The 20,939-nt window shown below is 41.7% G+C and overlaps 1 protein-coding gene across 4 annotated transcripts in view; it reads right to left on the bottom strand.

Annotated features, from left to right (window-relative positions):
* LOC140481940 (protein FAM117B-like) overlaps positions 1-20,939 on the bottom strand; it is a 223,704-nt gene that overhangs the window by 76,934 nt on the left and 125,831 nt on the right. The gene's annotated exons all lie outside the window — the stretch shown is intronic.

Raw genomic sequence — 20,939 nt, 5'->3', positions numbered from 1 at the left:
GATAGTCAACTTATCTAATCACACCCTTCAACCAGACGAGATTGAAGTCCTCTGCCGAGGCCTCTACCTAATTTCCAGCTTCCAGGGCTATGGGCCAAAAACTACAGCAATACAGGTGAATAGGTAAATATGGTTTAAATGTTAGGAGAGATTCTGACTGAATTATCAGGCAGTGAATTCCAAGCTTCCATAATCTTATGAGTGAAAATAAATTCTGAACTCTCTTACCTTAAATCCATACCTCCTGGGTATTGATCCCTCTACTATTGGAAGAAGTACTTTCTGATACAACTTGCCTAGGTTCCTTAACCTTTTAAGAGAATCTGCTCTTGATCTTCATGACTCCAAAGAAAACAACCCTTCACTTTCCTGATTTTGACTATTCCCAAGTATAGAGATTACACAACCATTATTAATACCTCCATAGTCTCATACCTCCCATCGTCAAGCAATGTATGCTCCACAGTTGATTATCCTGTGCATTTCAAGTTACTGAAGAACTTTTGAGCTGTCTAGAATTATTGTTTCAATCCCTGAATATCTCCCCTTGATATTGGCCTCTTTTTTTTAAGTCATCTCTTTCAGTCCTTTGTATTTTATGCAAAATGCCCTGGCATACTTATTTACATCAATTGAAATGGAATTAACATCCACAGGAGGGTTAATGACATCCAGTTCTACCTCTAACAATGCGTCATTGTTTCTCAGCTGGCAATCTGTCCAGCAGGTCTTAGATTGGGAAACTTGAGGCCACTGTCATTGGGTCCAGTCACAAACTCTGACTTTATCTACCTCCCTGGATACTAGGCAGAATCTGACTTTACCCAGTTGCTGAGCCCTGTTTTACTATATGCTTCTGACTTTCAGGCTATTCAAATCAGAAGGACAACTGATTTCAGTCTCTAATCCTCCAGCCCTTATACACACCAGACCAATACTGGTTGGACCATCGACAAACTAATTCAACTGAAACTCTACTTCTCATATCCAACCCCATCCACTCTCTTGACTCTCAAATCTCTCTTCGCCAAAACACAATTTCTAGACCAGGTTTCTGGAACTCACCACGTGACATGTTCTACATTAAAGGACTGTATAAAGTTGTGTTATAGGTTCCATTCGCTCTTGATAGTCATTTTTCAGAGTCTGTTAAGGTACAAGTGCAAGACCACTATCAAAAGTTAGTGAAAAGCAATTTTAGGATTTTAGTTATTGAACTAGTGATTCATCCGCTGTCTCTCTAAGGCTCTGGGTACACAAGCTGAATTTTCACCTGAAAGGTCTAAATTCAAAAAATGTAATTCACATTAAAAAATTAAAACTAAGCTTTGTAATGGTGACTACAAAAACATTGGGTTGCTGTAAAAGCCCATTTGGTCCATTAATGTTCTTCAGGGAAGGAAATCGATCATGCTCACCCAACTTGGTCTGAGAGACTCTAGACATTGTGGATGATGTTTAACTGTTCTGCAAGCCAGTTGACGAAAACCATTACAGAGAAGTTAAAAACGTATTAAAGTGAATGGTTCACTTGGGTTTAACCTTAGCTCCAAAAATGAGAAATGGCACACCCTGCTCAGAAAACTACAAAGTTCTCTTAATAAAATCTGAAAGCTTGTAGAGAAATTAGAGTTGATAAAATATGGAAGTGGAAAAAACACAGCAGGTCAAGCAGCATCAGAAGAGCAGGAGAATCAGGCAGGAACCTTCATCTGGACCAGCATGGGGTTGGGAGAAAGGTAGGTGGGATGGTGATAGGTGGATGCAGGTAGGAGTTGAATGGGATTGGTCAGTGGGAAGGGTGGATCAGATAGGTAGGAAGGAAGATGGAGGAGAAAGTGAGCACTGCAGATGCTGGAGATCAGAATCGAAAGGTGTGTTGCTGGAAAAGCACAGCAGGTCAGACAGCTGATACGGCGACATGGAGGAATTGGGAGTATGGTATCACATTTTTGTGGGAGGAGATTTAGTCAAGGTAGCTGTCAGAATTGGTTGGCTTGAAATAGATATCACTGACAAGGTGGTTGCTGGAGATGGAGACGGAGAGGTCCAGGAAGGGGAGGGAGGTGTCAGAGATGGCCGAGGTGAATTTGAGGTCAGGGTGGAAGGTGTGGGTAAACTTGATGAACCACTTGCACCCCTCATGGGAACACAAGGCAGCACTGATATAGTCTTTAAAATAGGGGATGAAAAGGTGGGGGTTGGTGCCGATGTAGCTGTGGAAGAAGTACTATTCCACATATTCTATGAAGAGGCAGGCATAGCTCAGACCCATGAGAGTACCCATTGCTGCCCCTTTGGTTTTTAAGAAGTGAGAGGTTTCAAAGGAAAAGTTGTTGAGGGTGAGGAGCAGTTCCGCCAAGCAAATGAGTGTGTCAGTGGAGGGGGACTGGTTGGGTCTGCGGGAGAGGAAGAAGAGGATCCCATGTAATCAGCGATGCCCTCAGCCACATCTCTTCCATCTCCCACACCTCTGCCTCAAATTCCTCCCCAACCACAATAAGGACAGAGACCCTCTGACCCTCACTTTCCCCCCAACCAATCTCCAAATCCAATGCATCGTCCTCTGCCATTTTCGCCACCTGCAGCTTGACCCCAGCAAAAAATACATTTCCTTCCCCAGCTCTAACTACTTTCTGTAGGACCTGTTCCCTCTGTGACTTCCTTGTTAGGTCCACATTCTTCACCGAGATTCCTCAACACCTTTCCTTGCAGCTGCAAGAGTTGCAACATCTGCCATCACACCTCCCCTTTTACCTCCATCCAAGGCCCCAAAGAATCATTCCAAGTCTGGCAGACATTTAACTGTATTTCCTCTAACCAAATTTGTTGTATCCATTTTTCCTGATGTGGATCGGAGAGACAGATTGCGAACATGGGGATCGGTTCAGAGAACGTCTGTGGTCTGCATGTTCCAATCAACCCCACCTTCTGACTGCCAGCCATTTCAACTACCCCCTCCCCCGACATGTCCATCCTGGGCTGCCTCCATCAAAACAATGACACACATAAACTAGAGCAAGAATACCTCATCTTCCATCTCAGGAGCTTACAACCTTATGGCCTCAACACAGAAATCACCAGCTTCCCAATCTCCCCACCCCTCACCTCATCCCAGGTCCAGCCCTCCCTCTCCATCCTGAACCCTTGACCTAACAATCTTCCTTCCCACTTACCCGCTCCACCCTTCCCACTGACCAACGCTATTCACCTTGTTTCTGCATTCACCTACTGCCATCCCACCTACCTTTCCTCCATTCCCACCCTCCATCCCTCTATTTATTTCATAGCCCCCTTACCCCACCCCAGACCAGAGGAAGGGTTTTTTCCAAAACGTTGACTCCCCTGATCTTCTGATGCTGCTTGACCTGCTGTGATTTTTCCAGTTCCACGTTTTATTGACTCTGACTTTCCAGCATCTGCTGTCCTCACTATCGCCAAGTTGTAGTAAAATGAGTAGCATAGTAAGTCTAAGTAACCAATTGAAAGAATCATATTCTCAGAAACATACTTCACATCCAGTGTAACAGACTCCTCCCACATTATCCCTCAGTACTTTTCACTCCAACAGCAGAGCAGATCTGCCAGAGGTCACTGTACAGTGCTTTCCAGTAGGGAGGGAGCTGCTCTGGGAGTTATCAGTACTCACTACTGATCCACAAAGCCTCGTGGCACCCAGTCAAAAAAGGGCAACGATGTCTCATGCCTCACATCTTCTCATAAGCTGATTAATCAGTATGCCCTATTCAATATCGCTTGGAAGAAACACCTGCAAGACCATACAATATGAGACCTCAATGCTAATCTCCAACAGTGGCTCAGAGAAAGCTAATTAAGCTGTGATAGCATATCTGTCACAAATGACCAATGGCAGTCAACAACAATGATAAAACTCTTGTTAACCACATCCTCACCAATCTATTTCTGGTGTCAGTCCAGTTGTTGCAGATAAATTCATAGAGTCCCACAGTAGGAAGACAGGCCCCCAAACTGGTTCATGCCAACCAAAATGTCCATTAATGCTAACTTAATTTCCCTGCACAGTAGGAATGACCAGAGTCCTTGTGAAGACCAAGTCCCACCTTCAAATGTTATACAGCATCAAGTGCATAATGTGGCACCACCACGTTTGTCATAGTATCCCACATGCAAACATCTTGAGCCACTCCAATGTCTTGCCCTTCATAAAGTCACACATGCAGTTTTTTTAAACTGAGAACTGAACTCCTCAGATACTGAAGCAGTCAATGTCCACTTGCAGCCAGATTCGCAGACAACATTCAAGCTTGGGAGAAGTGATAAGTAACATTTGTATCACAAGAGTGCCCGTCAATGACAACCTTCCAGCAGTAGAGAATCTAACCATCTCCCTTTGACAATCAACATCAACATAATTACCGTGGCTCAGACCACTGATCATGAAAATAATTTGAGCAGCCATGTAAATGTTGTGGCTTCAAGAGCAGCTTTGAATTCTGTGGCAAGTAATCCATCTTCTGTGTTCCCAAAGCCTGTCCATCTACAAAGCACAAGTAGAGATAGAATACTCTCCACTTGCCTGGATAAGTATTGTTCCAACATTATCAAAGAGAAATAGTCACTTGATTAGCAGTGTATCCAAAACCTTAAACATCAATTCTTTCCACCAATGGCACATCGTGGCAGCAGCTTGCCTGCCTGCCAAGCCTCCCTCAACAATACCTTATGAACACACGACATCTACTGCCTAGGTGGACAAAGGCATCAGACACTCGAAAACACTAAGACCTACAAGTTCCTTATCATCCACACACCATTCCTTCACAATTGCTGGGTTAAAAACCTGGACATTTGAAAACCTAAAATACCTTCTTAACAATAGCACTGTATTTGAGACTACATCAGATGGACTGCAACAGATGAAAAAGCAGTTCACGGCAGCTTCTCAAGGGTAATTACTACTAACAACAAATGGTAGTCTTCTGAGTAGTACTCAAGGCACATGAAAAGGTTTAAATATAGAATGAAGATGCTTTAAAAAATACAAATGTAATCCAGGGCAGAGGCATACTTCTCAGCATTAATACTTAATGTTGTTAAACCATGTGTAATCCTATTCAAGTCTCTAAAAATCAATTATGTACATCGGAACAAGTATCGATCTCTTACCTTTCAATCATGAGATAACATTGAATCAGCTGTACAATAGAGCCATTAGATGAGTTTCAAACTTTAGATACTCTTTCCTAGACCTAATAATAACTGAAAATGCTAATCTTAGCCAGTGTAGTTAGCAGGGTTGCTTCAATTGGTCTAAGTGTTCTGAAAAAAATTCATCTGACCTTCTTGCTCCTCATTGCTAATCAAACCTACTGAAGAAAACTACAGACTGTAATATGACTGAACTGTAACACCTACATGACAAATACACTCTCTGTCCGGTCTGCCTCAAAACAATGAATATCTGAGTGAGTACTTAAAACAATAACTGCAACCATGGAACTTTACCTCAGCAGGGGTTTACCTCAGTAAAGGTAAATGCAGGAAAGAAGGATAAAATTTGACTTAGTAAATTGTTAGGACATGACTACCATTGGTAGCTCTCACTGACTATCCATCTCAAATTGTGCTTACCCTTCTTTTTCGTGCAATTCATCTCCTGCTGAAAATGTGCCCACATTTTAAAAGGGAATATGTTCCCAGAGTTTGGATCAGAAACAAAGCATGAACAACAATACATTTCCAAGTCAGTGTGCAATGTGGCCCGTGGCCCAACATTTCAACTCTCCCTCCCACTCTGCCGAGGACATGCAGGTTGTGGGCCTCCTCCACCGCTGCTCCCTCACCACCCGACGCCTGGAGGAAGAACGCCTCATCTTCCGCCTCAGAACACTTCAGCCCCAGGGCATTAATGTGGACTTCACCAGTTTCCTCATTTCCCTTCCCCCGCCACCTTACCCCAGTTCCAATCTTCCAGCTCAGCACCATCCTCATATCCTGTCCCACCTGCCAATCTCCCTTCCCACATTTCCGCTCACCCTCCCCTCTGATCTATCACCTCCATCCCCACCCCATTCACCTACTGTACTCTTTGCTACCTTATTCCCAGCCCCATCCCCACCCTCCCATTTATCTCTCCACCCTGGAGGCTTCCTGCCTCTATTCCTGATGAAGGGCTTTCGCCTGAAACATCAATTCTCCTGCTCCTCGGATGCTACCTAACCTACTGTGCTTTTCCAGCAACACTCTGATCTAAACTCAGGTTTCCAGCATCTGCAGTCCTCACTTTTGCCTAATGTGTAGGTAATGCCATTTCATTGCACTTCAGCTTCTCTTTGATGAGGCTTGTGGCTTTGGGAACTACTGAGAAGCTCATGGCAGACTGCTAGATAGTACACACAGTAGTCACTGTACTACGATGGTGAACGCTCAGGATGGTGGATGTGGTTCTCAGCAAGTGGGGAATACTTCTAACATGCTTTGCAAGTTTAACACAGGCACTGAAAAGTCAGGTGAATCACTTGTGGAATAAGCGGCCTCTGGCCTGTTCCAAATGGGCAATGAGTGATTGCTCGAAACAAAGTTCCTGGTCAATGATGATCACCAGGATGTTGGAGGGATTTGGTAATAGTAATAAGAATAAATTTCATCTTCCTCTTGCTGATGACTGTTATCGCAGACTTGTGGAACAAACCTTCCTTATCAATTATTCACCCGAGCTCAGCTAGGTTTTGTTGCATACGGCCATGAATGTTTTTCATTTTTTGAGGAATTAGAATGGGTGTTATTCATTTTTAATCAGAGAACAGTTCCACATTAAGATGAAAGGAGTGATATTGAGTTGCTGAAAATGTTTGAGCCTTTAATGTTGGCTTGATGAACTCCTGGAGCGATGTACAGAATTCAGATGATTAGCCCTCAACAGTGCAGCATCTTTTTTTTAAAACACAGTTGTGCAAACTCAACTCTCAGATCTCAAATAAGTGGAGCGGTTCTTCTATATGCAGGATGAGGTTACTTGTGAAATCACATTTTCAGTATAAAGGAAAGACAGCATTCCTTGCGCAGCCTTTCCTCCCCTCCCCATATCTATGTTAGCTGAAATAAATCACTTTAGCTACTGAACTTTTTCAAAATATTCAGTTTTGATATGATAAGGCACAATAATCCATATCTGACAAGACCAAAAATAAACATTGTCATGAAGTCAAAGGGAAGTCCAGTAATTTATCAATAGTCACTTCATCACTGGAAAGACTGATGATCAAAACCATCTAAGCAATCAGTATACGATAGAATCCTGACTGCAAAGTTAATAGTTATAATGGCTGTACGAATTATCTGAAATTGATTCCCAGACAAGCATAAGATTGTATGCTTTTAGGAAGGGAAAATGCTATTGAACATTAACTACAATTTTTAGCCGTATTTATCCAAAATGAGCAATTTCCGTGGTCTGGGCCATCTACCATTTTAGGCAGGCAACCAACTCTGGACCTTGACCAAAGTTGTCAAGAATTGCCATTACTGGCAATAGATGGTTCTTCTTTTCCCTTTTATATGCGAGTCAAGTCCTCTGATCAGCACCACCACTCAACAGAGAGCACTGCTTACCCGAGATCAAATCACAGACCCAAGAATCTATGCAAATTACATGGCACCTCAGTTATTTGGAACTTCAATACATGGGGAATCACTAGACTGAAAAGTGTGAATTTCTATTGTGGCGTCATGGCATAGGGCCTCCACTGTACCAACATGCAACTGTTCTTCCCTAATGCTGCGCATTTCTAACATTTGATGTTTTTATTTCTGGACACAACAGTAAAAACCTTAGCTCCCTGTATGTTTCAGTAAGGGTGGAACAGCAGACATAAACTTGCACTTTCAATTCCACGCTGAATTGTTGATCTCACACAATGTGACATCAGTTAATGTACTTCCTAAATGCAGAGTGCCTTGTTTCTTTTCTGGTCAAAGTAAGTGGCATGTAACAGAGTAGTACAAATTGTGGCAGGGGTGGAGAGAGAAGAGCATGAGGAGAGAAGATTAAATAAAATATAATTGCGTAAAATTACTTTAGTAGAAAATGCAGAAATTGGTTCATTTGAAAATCTTGAAAAGTATAACAACATCTAGGCAATACTGACTGACATCTGCACATTCTAAAACCACTAAACATTAAACAGATGTATTTGTCATCGATTTGATGAGAACTGTTTGAATAGATCCAAACATTCATGTAGGACCTTGTGTTCAAAACACTCTGCTACAGAAAATTCACTGTTACTACTGCTTTTCCCTCTCCATAAGAATGTTTAATTTTATCAGCTAAAAATATGTATCAGATTGAGGAGATCCATATGATTTAGTAACCAATGTGCTAACAAACAGACTAATTGTGCACAGTAAACAATTTTAATCCAATTCTGTAAATAGCAATCTACCGTACCTGCTTGTAGAACAATTAATCTATGCATTTTTAAAAATTAAAATCCGATCCAGCCCTCAATATTTTTAAATATGACAAGGAACTTTAAACATGACAGGTCAAACAATTTAGTGTTATCAGTAGCTTTTTGAAATACATCTGAATCAGTTACATATAATCAAATTCATTTCCAACAGCATATTCCTCTTTGAATCAAGGCTCTCTTTCGACCACTCTTTTCCTCATAAGGGATTGCTTCGAAGGAAAGCATGCTCTCATCGTTTCTTTATCTCCCGCAGCTCATACAGAGTCCCTCACCTCCTGCATTAACCTGCTCGCAGCCATTGCGAATGATAAATTTCACAGCCTTCTAACGAGTCGACAATGTGAACATCCGCACATTCCAAGGATGTAAATAGCCTGACTGGCGCACCTCTCTTCTGCAGCACGGAGTCCTCTCATCAATAAACCTTCATTTGCATTTCAATGACGCTCCAAGTTTGCGTAGCTTTAACAGAAAATGCGCCCTGCATCTCAAATGACCCTTTCTATTATTTGCTGTTATACTTCACTAGTTCCGTACAAAGTGCCATGTGCCTCGCGGAGCCTCCTAGACTGCAGACAGCATGAACTCTCCCACTCCGTTCTGACCAGGAACACCCCCCCCCCAATCATAAACACCGGAGGCGGCGGTACAATAAAGCTATTTCATCCACAGCTAATACACGCACTGCGGGAATGAGGACCGCTGGGGAAAGAGGCAACATTTTGGGGGAAAAAAATTCTTTCATCGGTTGACAGCCGAATAGCATCTCCCTTCATAAAGATTTCGATCATTCACAGCCCATCAAAATTATTCTCACAGCAGTCAGTTTCATTTCAACTCTTGGATTAATGTAAAGAGCATTTCTGTATTTCAGATTAGGCAGCTGCTGCGGACCAGATCTGCCAAAATATGTCCACTTCCGTAGCTGTACAAAATCACGAAGAAATCTCAGAAAAACAAAAAAAAAATTCAGCACTGAAAATTTCTTGTCCCCGATCTCAAACAACGGAATTCTTGCTCGAGTTTCTAACTTAGGTGCGGATTGCAATTATGGAATGTCTCCTTTTAAAGCTAAAGAACACAGTTAAAGATATCCAACCATTGAGGGTGCATACATTTTAGTTGAACGCATAATTAATGCTACCTAATTGTTCTGCAAACCCAATTTAACCATACAAAGCTCTAAGTGGGCATTAAGTGGCTCGTTTCCCTCCCTAACTCTGAACCAGAAGTCATGGTTCAAGCGCCCCCACCCCACTATGGAAATTTGTCAGGAAAGTTTATTAATATTTCAGTTGTAGTCATAGAGTCAGACATGTACAGCACAGAAATAGACCTTTCTATCCAACTCGTCCAAACCAACCAGGTCTCCTAAATTAATCTAATCCCATTTGCCAGCACTTGGCCCATCTTGCTCTAAATCCTGCCTATTCATATACCCATCCAGATGCCTTTTAAATATTGTAATTGTATCAGCCTCCACCATTTCCTCTGGCAGCTCATTCCATACACAAACCACCCTCTGTGTGAAAATGTTGTCCCTTAGGTCCCTTTTGAATCTTCCCCCCTCACCTTAAACCTATGCCCTCTAGTTCTGGACTCCCCCACTCCAGAAAAATGACCTTGTCTATTTACCCTATCAATGCCTTTCAGGTCACCCCTCAGTCACCGACATCCCAGAGAAAACAGCTCCCAGCCCATTCAGCCTCTCCCTATATCTCCAACCTTCTAACCCTGGCAACACCTTTGTAAATCTTTTCAGAACTCTTTCAAGTCTCATAACATCCTTTCAATAGGAGGGAGACCACAACTGCACACAATATTCCAGAAGTCCACAGCTGCAGCTCCAAAACTTGTATACCTGTAATCAATTATATCTTCTGTATTCTTGGATGTACAGAAGGTTATCTCCTCTTGGTCGCATTCTTGGACCAGAGAATATCACAAGAATTTCAAACTCTACCAGTAAGCAAAATATGAGATAATCTACAAAATTACTGCAGGAACAAAGTATAGATCGGAGTGGAAGGGTGTAAAGTGTATCCAGCTGGACTTGGTCCATCAACTTATGGACTCAGGCTCAGTTATACAGCACGGAAACAGAAATTTCAGTCCAACTCATCCACGCCAACTAGATACCTGCAACTGAAATTGTCCCATTTCCCTTTTAAATGTTATAATTATACCCGCCTCCACCACGTTCACTGGCAGCTTGTTACATATACACAGTCATAAATTGGCATCTATTATTCTTAGACCATGCCTTCTGGTCCTAGATTCTTTTATTGCAGGAAAACAAAGTGTGTCATAGCATCACAGGAAAAAGATCTTGCTATTCATGCTGTCCACGCCCCTCATGATTTTATAAACCTCTATAAGGTCACCCCTCAGCCTCCGATGCTCTGTACATATATTGTTGCCCCTACTGGCAAAGATATGAACCAGAAGCTTCACAATTCATCAAAAAAAAGTAATCAAATTAGGTGAGCATCACGTAAATGAGAGGTGCACGTATCATATAGGTGATGCCCGACAGCACCTCAACCAGGACCTTCCCAAAACATGCAACTGCTACTATCTAGGAGCACAAGGATAATAGATTCATGGGAACACCAACACATGCATGTTCCCCTCCACACAGAATTTTGACTCAGAAATATATATCACTGTTTCTTCACCATTGCTTGGTTAAAATCCTGGAACCCCTTCCCAACAGCATTGCGAGTATCCCGACAGCTCAAAGATGGCAGCGAACCATCATCTTGAGGAAATTCGGGATGTACAGTAAATGTTTCACTGGACAGTGACTTGGGGGGGGGGGGGGGGGGGTGGTGCATATCATGATTCAGGATCATTATTGATGTAAGGAGTGAAGGTCCAAGACTTGTAAGTCTGCATGGGATACAGGGACAAAGGAATCATACTGTATAACTAATCATTTAGTTGTGCCACAGGTAAACATGTCTTAAGAAAATCAAACTAAGCACAAACCATTCTTTCTTGAGAAACATAACATTATCATACCATGGGAAGGCATAGAAGCACTGGAGCAGATTAACCAGAATAGCACCCAAAATTCAAGGATATTTGTCACTTTCTCTCAGAGAAAAAAGGCTGAAATGTGACCAAGCAGAAGCCTTAAAATTATGGAAGATTTTAAATACAGAAATGTCTCCTTTTCTGGAGTAAAGAACACTGAGGTCATTAATATAAGTTCACCACAAGAAATCCAAGAGACAATTCTGAAAAAATACTTTTGTGAAAATTTGGAACTCATTGCCATTGGAAGTGATGGAAGAGAATGGTAGATTTGAATTTTAAGGCAGGCGATACAAGCATTTGAGGAAAAAGGGATCAATGAAGAATTGAATTGAATTCAATTTATTGTCACATGTACAGAAGCACAGTGAAAAGCTTTGTCTTGCGAGCAATACAGGCAGATCACACAGTTAAGTCACATAGATAGTAAATAATAGGTAAACAGCGGCAAAAGCAAAAACACAGGTACAGATGAATGTTAAGAGTTTGTGAATCCATTCAATATTCTAGTAGAGTAGAAACTGTTGCGAAACCGGCTGGTGCGTGTGATCAGGCTTCTGTACCTTCTCCCCGATGGTAGAGGTTGTAGAAAAACATTGCCAAGGTTGGATTAACCTTTAAGAATGCTGGTGGCCTTTCCTTGACAGCACGCCTGGTGGATGGATTCTATCGATAGGAGGTTGGCCTTTGTGATTGTCCAGGCCGAGTTCCCCACTCTCTGTAACTGTCTCTGAACTTGAATGGTACAGCTGCCATACCAGGTAGTGTTATATTCAGACAGAATGCTCTTGATGATGCACCTATAAACATTGGCAAGGGTATTCGCCGTCATGCCAAATTTCCTCAGCTGCCTGAGGAAGAGGAGACGTTGTTGAGCCTTTGTAACCAGTGTGTCCACATGAAGAGTCCAAGAAAGCTTATCATGGATGACCATTCCCAGGAGCTTGACATTCTCCATTTGTTCCACCTCTGTGCTGTTAATGTGTGGGGGAGGGGGGGGCATGAGTAACATCCTTCTGAAAGTCAATAATGAGTTCCTTGGGTTTGCCGGCATTGAGAGCTAGATTGTTTTCAGTGCACCATTTTTCCAGGTCTTCCATCTCCCAACTGTAGTCTGTTTCATCGCCATCTGAGATTCGACCGACTATGGTGGTGTCATCAGTGAACTTATAAAAGGCATTAGTCTGGTATTTAGCGTCACAGTCATGTGTACTCACAGTGTGTACAGTAGGGGGCTCAGTACACATCTCTGGGGGGCTCCAGTGTTGAATGCTAGTGATGATGAAATATTGTCCCCAATCTTCAGGAAACTAAGGATGCAGTTGCACAGAGTGGGGCTTAGTCCGAGATCACTAAGTTTTGTAATCAGTCTCGAGGGGATAATAGTGTTGAAGGCTGAACTGTAGTCAACGAGTAGGATTCTTACGTAGCTGTTCTTGGTGTTAAGATATTCTAGGGAGGAGTGAAGGGCAAGTGATATGACAAAAGATATATGTGATTAAAGTGATATGATAAAAGATAAAAGAAGGCTCGCATGAAATATAAAAGCCTGTACAGTCTGGGTCAAACAACCTCTTGCTGTTCTAAAAATCCCAAAATGTTGACAAATTAGAAAGATTAAATTGAGTTTTTAAAGATATGAGGTTTTAGGTGTTAAGCTTCAAATTTTTCTCAAGTTTTAAGATCCAGTTCTTTTAAGTTCAGCAAGAAGTTTAATGAATAAAAGCATGCCAAGGGACTTCAGTCCTTGGTTCCTGAAGCCCAATACGCGCAATCTTTCATTAAGAGAGGGATTAAGTTTAAGAGCCGCGAGGTTTCGCTGCAGCTGTATAAAACTCTGGTTAGACCACACTTGGAATATTGTGTCCAGTTCTGATCGCCTCATTATACGAAGGATGTGGATGCTTTAGAGAGGGTGCAGAGGAGATTTACCAGGATTCTGCCTGGATTGAAGGGCTTGTCTTATGAAGGGAGATTGAGTGGGCTAGGGCTTTTCACACTAGCGAGAAGGGAAAAAAGGTGATTTGATCGGGGTGTACAAGAAATGAGAAGCATCAGTAGAGTAGATAGCCAGAGATTCTCCCCAGGGCAGAAATGGCTGTCATGAGTGGTCATAATTTTAAGGTGATGGGAGGAAGATATAAGGGAGATGTCAAGAGTAGGTTCTTTACCCAGAGTGGTCCGTGCGTGGAATGCACTGCCAGCAGTGGTAGTAGAGTCGGAGACATTCGGGACTTAGGGTGTAGGTTTGTTCGCTGAGCTGTGGGTTTGATATCCAGACGTTTCATTACCTGGCTAGGCAACATCATCAGTGGCGATCTCCAAGCGAAGCGAAGCTGTTGTCTCCTGCTTTCTATTTATATCTTTCTCCATTGCGATTCCTGGGGTTTGTGGTGATGTCATTTCCTGTTCGGGACATTTAAGAGACTGCTGGACAAGAAGATGGATGGCAGTAATTGAGGGGTGTGTAGGTTAGGTTGATTTTAGATTAAGATAAATGCTCGGCACAACATCGTGGCCAAAGGGCCTGTACAATGCTGGACTGTTCTATGTTTTAACCTGTTCAATGTCGGAACTCCAGAACACTCCTCATGTAGTATATCAAACAGAAGACTTGAGCTCTTGAGTTTCAGCATGAAAGAAAAAGCTGATGGATGTGTGGGGGACAAGGAGGGAGGTCACAAAAACAAAGAGTAATAAGAGGTTGAATGTTTAGGGGAAAAGATAGGCAATTCTGCCATCACAGATTTGACTCCAGGAATTGCTTTCCTCAGGTTAAAAGTGTCACTGAGAAACTGAAGATCATTATGAGATGGTAGAATGAACAGCCAGCAGTCATGTGGTATATTTGTACCAATGATATGAAAGGGATGAGGTACTGCATGCAACTTTAGCAAGGCAGGAAAGAAAAAATAAATTCAAAAGGTAACAATCTCCAGATCACTCCCACTGCTTGTGGGAACAAAAAACTGGAAGGACAATGCAAATGAAGGAGTAGCTGCAAAAATGGTGGAGGATGGGCTTTCGATTCCTGGGGTGCTGCAACAGATTTTGGGGAATATGTCAGCTGTACAAACTGGATGGGTTACAAATCAACAGGCGTTGGGACCAATGACTGTTGGGGGAGATTCATTACTACATTCAGGAAAGCTTTCAACTTGTTGGGAGGAGTATGGGAAATTGAACATAGACTCAAATGGAAGAGAGCAAAGCTGGAAATGAAAAGCCCAAATTGAATAAATACAGACAGCAGAGGAAACTAAAGCAAGAAAATAGTCAAAGGTGGTGTTCAGTGACTAACAGTATATATGTCAAAGAAAGGAGTTAAGTGAATAACACACAGATAGATAAATTCAACTATGAATTCACAACTATAAATGAAATGTGACATAATGAAGGCAGGAACTGCTGCTCATCATTCCCAATTACAGTATTTTCAGATCAAATTGAAATAAAAACAAGAGGAGGGCAATCTCACTTCCAGGAACACACCATAAATACCTAAGGAATCAACAAAGGAATTATGGAGGCCATTGTTTCAGTAGTCCAAAAATTGTTGGGATATTTCAATTACACTATCAACTGGGACGAATTCAATGTAAAAGTTATAATGGTTAGCCACAATGTTGAAAAAGGCACGGTGACTCAGTGGTTAACCAGGTTCGATTCCCACCTCAGGGCGACTGTCTGTGTGGATTTTGCACATTCTCCCCGGGTTTGTGTGCGTTTCCTCTGGGTGCTCCGGTTTTCTTCCACAATCCAAAGGTGCGCAGATCGGGTGAATTGGCCATGCTAAATTGCCTCTAGTAATTAGTACATGAGTCGGGGTAAATATAGGGTAGGATAATGGGTCTGGGTGGATTACTCTTCAAAGGGTCAGTGTGGACTCGTTGGGCCAAATGACCGGTTTCCATATTGTAGGGAATCTCATCTAACCAAAGCACATATTTCCTTAAACTGCATCATGCAGTCTGCCTTAATAGTTTCAGCATTCCTTTTTCCTTTGCATGTTGTGTTTTATTTGGAACCATTAAACTCCAAAGTTGTTGTAGTGTGTTCTTTCAAATAGAAGAAATAGACTGCTTGTCAATTCATCAGGTTATCTCTGAATGTTAATGTTGAGATTGCAAGGTGTAAATTGCAATGGCGAAAGGAAAATAGTGTGTGGTTGACAAAAACACAATGTCAACTCCAGCAGAGTCAAAATAAGTATTGCATGTTTGTTAAAAGAGGGAATGAAGTAGGTGCTGTAATTAAAGAAAATGACTGTGAAACATTGGATGGTATTGCCGGTGAGGAAGGGAATATTATGATTGTATTATCCTTGTATTAGTCACCAGGTCTGGATGAAATGTATCCCAGGCCAAGGGAAGGGATGAAACAGCACAAAAAATGACTATCATTTTTCTTTTTACTCTGGATGCAGACATCGTGCAGGAGATTGTTTTAAATAACGGTAAGTTAGCAGTCTACCAATTACAGACCAGTCAGCCTAACCTTGGAGATGGAAAAGGAGAATGAAAAGAATTCTAAGCAACAATATACATTGCCACATCAGTGTAGATTAGAATCATAGAATCCTTAGTGTGGAAACAAGCCATTTGGCCCAAAACGTCCACACCGACCCTCCAAAGAGTACCACCCAGACCCATTCCCCTACCCTATTACTTTCCATTTCCCCTGACGAATGCACCTAACCTACACATCCCTGAACACAATGGGCAATTTAACATGGCCAATTCACCTAATCTGCATATCTTTGGACATGGGAGGAAACTGGACCACCTGGAGGAAACTCACGCAGACCACTGGGAGAATGTGCAAATTCCACACAACAGTCACCTGAGGCAGAAATCAAACCCTGGCCCCTGGCACTATGAGGCAACAGTGCTAACCACTGAGCCACCGTGCCGCCCATAGATTGTGGAAGCATTGAGAAAGAAACCAAGAAAACATGAACTGGTATGGGCAATTGAAGAGATAGAGGAAATATGGTGATGAGAATGATGGAGGTAGGTTTGCCAAAGAATGCAGACCAGATAGAAAGATGCAGTGGCAGAAATTTATGCACAGTGGAATTGTAAGAATGATCATTGACAGGAGGAACTGGAATAGGGTGATCAACCAACATTGCCATGACATCTAAGTAAAATGGGAAGAAAACTATATGTAGATGACATGGTGCAAGTTGACATATAGATTAGAAAGGATCAATTATGAACAGCGAAGAAGGTTACCTCAGATTACAACAGAATCTTGATCAGATGAGCCAATGAGCTGACAAGTGGCAGATGGAGTTTAATTTAGATAAATGAAAGATGTTGCACTTTGGGAAAGCAAATCAGAGCAGGACTTATACACTTATAGTAAGGTCCTAGGGAGTGTTGCTGAACAAAGAGACTTCGGAGTGCAGGTTCAGAGCTCCTTGAAAGTTCAGAGTTGAGTCGCAGGTAAATAGGATTGTGAAGGCGGCGTTTGGTATGCTTTCCTTTATTGGTCAGAGCGTTGTGTTACGGCTGCACGGGATGTTGGTTAGGGTAGTTCTGGAATATTGCGTGCAATTCTGGTCTCCTTCCTACAGGAAGGATGTTGTGAAGGATTCAGAAAAGATTTACAAGGATTTACCAGGGTTGGGGGATTTGAGTTATAGAGAGAGGCTGAATAGACTGGGACTGCTTTCCCTGGAATATCGGAAGCTGACAGGTGATCTTATAGACGTTTGTAAAATCATGAGGGGCATGGACAGGGTAAATAGTCAAAGTCTTCTCCCTGGGTGGGGGAGTCCAAAACTGGAGGGCATAGGTTTAGGGTGACAGGGGAAAGATATAAAAGGGACCTAAAGCGCAACTTTTTCACGCAGAGGGTGGTGCATGTATTGAATGAGCTGCCAGACGAAATGGTGGGGGCTGGTACAATTTCAACATTTAAAACGCATCTGGATGGGTATATGAATCGGAAGGGTTTAGAGGGATATGGGCCAAGTGCTGGCAAATGGGACTAGATTAGGTTGGGACATCTGGTCAGTATAGACGAGTTGGACCGAAAGGTCAGCTTCCATGCTGTATGACTCTCTGACTCGAATTAGGAGGAGTCTATCAATTTGTGAAAGACGATAGCATCTGACCAACTTGAGTGAATTGCTTTGAGGTGGTAAAAAGGAAAGTTATGAAAGCAACAAGTTTGATACAGTCTGCATGATTTTAGCAAGGTATGTGTCAAGCCCCCACAAGGCAAACTGATCAGAACATTAAAAGATAACAGCAGAAGGGAAGAAGAAAGATGGGCCAAAATTGGTTCATTAGCTGGAGGCCAAGGGAAAAGATCAATGGATATTTCTATGATTGAAGAGCTGTTTCCCGGTGGGGCATCCACGAGGCTTGGTATGGCTTCTTGCTGTTTATGATATATATATATATAAATCATTTGGAGTGAAATGATGAAGACGTTTATTGATTGTATAAAAAATCATTGTGCAGTTCATATCTAGTAGACTGTAAGCATCACAGAATCATAGAATTTACAGTGCAGGATACCATTCAACCCATCATAATTGTACCTGTGCCTAAATGAGCTACCAAGCTAGTTGTATACTCCAGCCCTATCTTGTAACCCTTCTAAGTTCATCACTTCCAAATGTATAGCCATCTGTCTTTTGAAGCTTTTGATGAAATCTGCCTCCACCACTCTCCCAGGCAGCGCATTCCAAATCCTAACAACTGAGTGAAGATGTTTTTCCTCATCTCACTCCTAGCTTTCTTGCTGGTAATCTTGGAAGTGTGAACCCTAATTACTGATATACTGACGAGTGGAAAGATCATTGCTTAATCCTCCCTACTCCAAGTAGAACAAGCCCAATTCTTCCAATCTCTCCTTGTATTAAAATCCCTCATTCCCAGCTTTATTCCAGCATAAGTCCATTGTACTCCCTCTGGGGCTTTAACATCCCTCCCTAAATAAGGTACCCAGAACTGAACCACAAGGCTCCAAATGTGGCCCAGTCAATGATGTGTCAAAGTTTAGCATCAGATACTTGGTCTAAGAACTGGCCATATCAATGGGATGGCCAGATGGGCAAAAAGTGTAGTAAATAATACACTTCGGAAGAAAAACAAGGCAAAGAAATACACAATAAAGGGCAGAATTTGCAGAAGTATCGAGAAAACCAGGGATCTTGGTGTGCATTTTCACAGATGCCCTGATGGTAGCAGGTTAAGTCGGTAGGTAAGCAAAAAGGCATATAGGTTAATTTCCTTGATTAGCTGAGTTGGAATGTAGAGGAGCAGGTATTGACTTTCAACACAGCGGTGGTACTGCATATTGTTCTGATCACTGATGTGCCTGAAGGAAGAGATCGCATATGCAAAGATACAGAGGAGATATATGAGAATGCTGCCAAGAATGAAGAACTGAAGCCAAAGAAAAGAATAGATAGGCTGAGCCATTTTTATTGGAACAGAGACAGCCAAGGAGAGATTTAACTGAACTGAATACAATTGAGGGGTCTGGATAGATCTTTCCTTTTCATCATTTTGATTGGCACTCAAAATCAATAAACACAGGCATAGATTTGAAAGTAATTCATACAGGAGTTGAGCAACAATTTCTTTACACCTAAATGATAATGAGGGCCTGGAACCCACTGCCTGAAAGAGCAGTATGAACAGGAACCCTCATCCGATTTAAAGAGTGCTTGGACATGTACATAAGGTGTCATAACCTCCAAAGACAAGCACCAGGGGCTTAAAGGCTGATTAGGTCAGAAATCTGTCACTTGGATCAGACAAAAAATGGTGAACAGCTTTCTTCTGTTCCAAAAATTACACTACGTATTTTAGCCATTTCAAAGGAACTCGTTGTCTAAGTCACAATGATTCCTTGGCTTTCCTCTCTTCAAAAAGCTACTTGTAGTCCTATTTACAATCAAAGCTTTCGATCATGCTTCTTAACCATTCCATCTACCTTGTATCCATTTTTAATTTGATTTTTCTTTTGGCTATCTCCCAGCTTGTGAGGTCTACAATACTCAAAGTGCTACACAGCTGCAAATATACTCCAGTAGTTGAATTAAACTCTGCTTCCTATTTGTTCTCCAGTGAGCTCAATGACAGCAAGCTATTGAGATATAACATGAAAGGCATTTGAAAATGATGGCTTTCTATTTCGCAGATTTCGAACAAACAGCCACAAGATGACATGTGCTTCCAGGACATGACTGTGCCAAGACACAAAGTGTGGTGCTGGAAAAGCACAGCAGGATCCGAGGAGCAGAAGAGTAAACATTCCTCACAAATAAACAAAATTAATAATTTCTCAACATAAAAATCACATCATGATTCAAATCAATTATTGGTAATTGTATCAGCAGCAGAATATTAGATGTAAATAATTTACGTTTCTAGATTCACCCATGAAAAATGAATGTTCCAAGCACTCAGCTCCAGTCTTATTTTCCACAGGCATCATGGACAAAACGGACATTTTACATCTTGTCTGAACATATGAATTAAAAGTAGAGCATTTGGGCCTGCTCTGCTATCAGATGATGGCTGATAATTGTGTTCAAATTCCATACTCCCAGGTAACCGCAAGAACCTTCATTCCCTTGCCTAACAAGAGTGAACCTAAATCCGCCTTAAAAATATTCAACGACCCTGCTTTCTCCACCTTCTGACTGAGTCCAACATCACACAATTCTTGCTTGAAATTCCTTTTCATGTCTGTTCTAAGTGTCCAATCTCTAAATCATGCCTTCTAGCTCTGGAGTTATCCACAAGGGCAAATTTCCATTCTATTTTGTCAAAAATCACTCAAGATCTTAAACTCGTCAAATCAAATCTCGCCTTAACTGAAGTGGAAACAAAGCCATTTTTTCAATCTATCCTTTTAAAGCAATCCACTCATTCCAGAAATCAATCCAGTAAATCTTTAATAATATAGTTACATCCTTCCTTAAATATGGAGACCAAAACTACTCAGTGTTTTTGCTTTGGTCTCACCAATGCCTTGCATAACTGAAGTATAACATCTTCAGTCTTATGTTCTATTTCTCTTGTAATAAAGGATGACACACCATTAGCTTTCTTGATTACATGCTATACCTACTTACAGGTAGTTCTTCTATAATGCATTGGTTGTGTTCTTGTACAACATCACATTATAGAAAAATCGCACTTTAGAAACAGCGCTTAAAGTGTTGGCAATATGATCACACTACAACCTATGCACGTTTTAAAAGTCCACGCTTTAGAAGTAGTGTTCCCAATTCGTCATTCGTATTTCAGTGAATTCACATTAACGAAACGCACATTATAGCAGAACAACCAGTACTAGCTTTTTGTGACTCAGGCAGCAGTGCACTGAAAATCTTCTGCACCTCAGAATGTTGCTGTCAGGTTCCACTTAAGTCATGCTATTTTTCATTCTTCCTGTTAAAAAGTGAACAAC

The sequence above is a fragment of the Chiloscyllium punctatum genome, chromosome 10 (genome assembly GCF_047496795.1).
Source record: "Chiloscyllium punctatum isolate Juve2018m chromosome 10, sChiPun1.3, whole genome shotgun sequence".
Classification (NCBI taxonomy): Eukaryota; Metazoa; Chordata; class Chondrichthyes; order Orectolobiformes; family Hemiscylliidae; genus Chiloscyllium; species Chiloscyllium punctatum.
The sequence above is the reverse complement of the archived record's forward strand: the minus strand, read 5'-3'. Positions and strand labels throughout refer to the sequence as shown.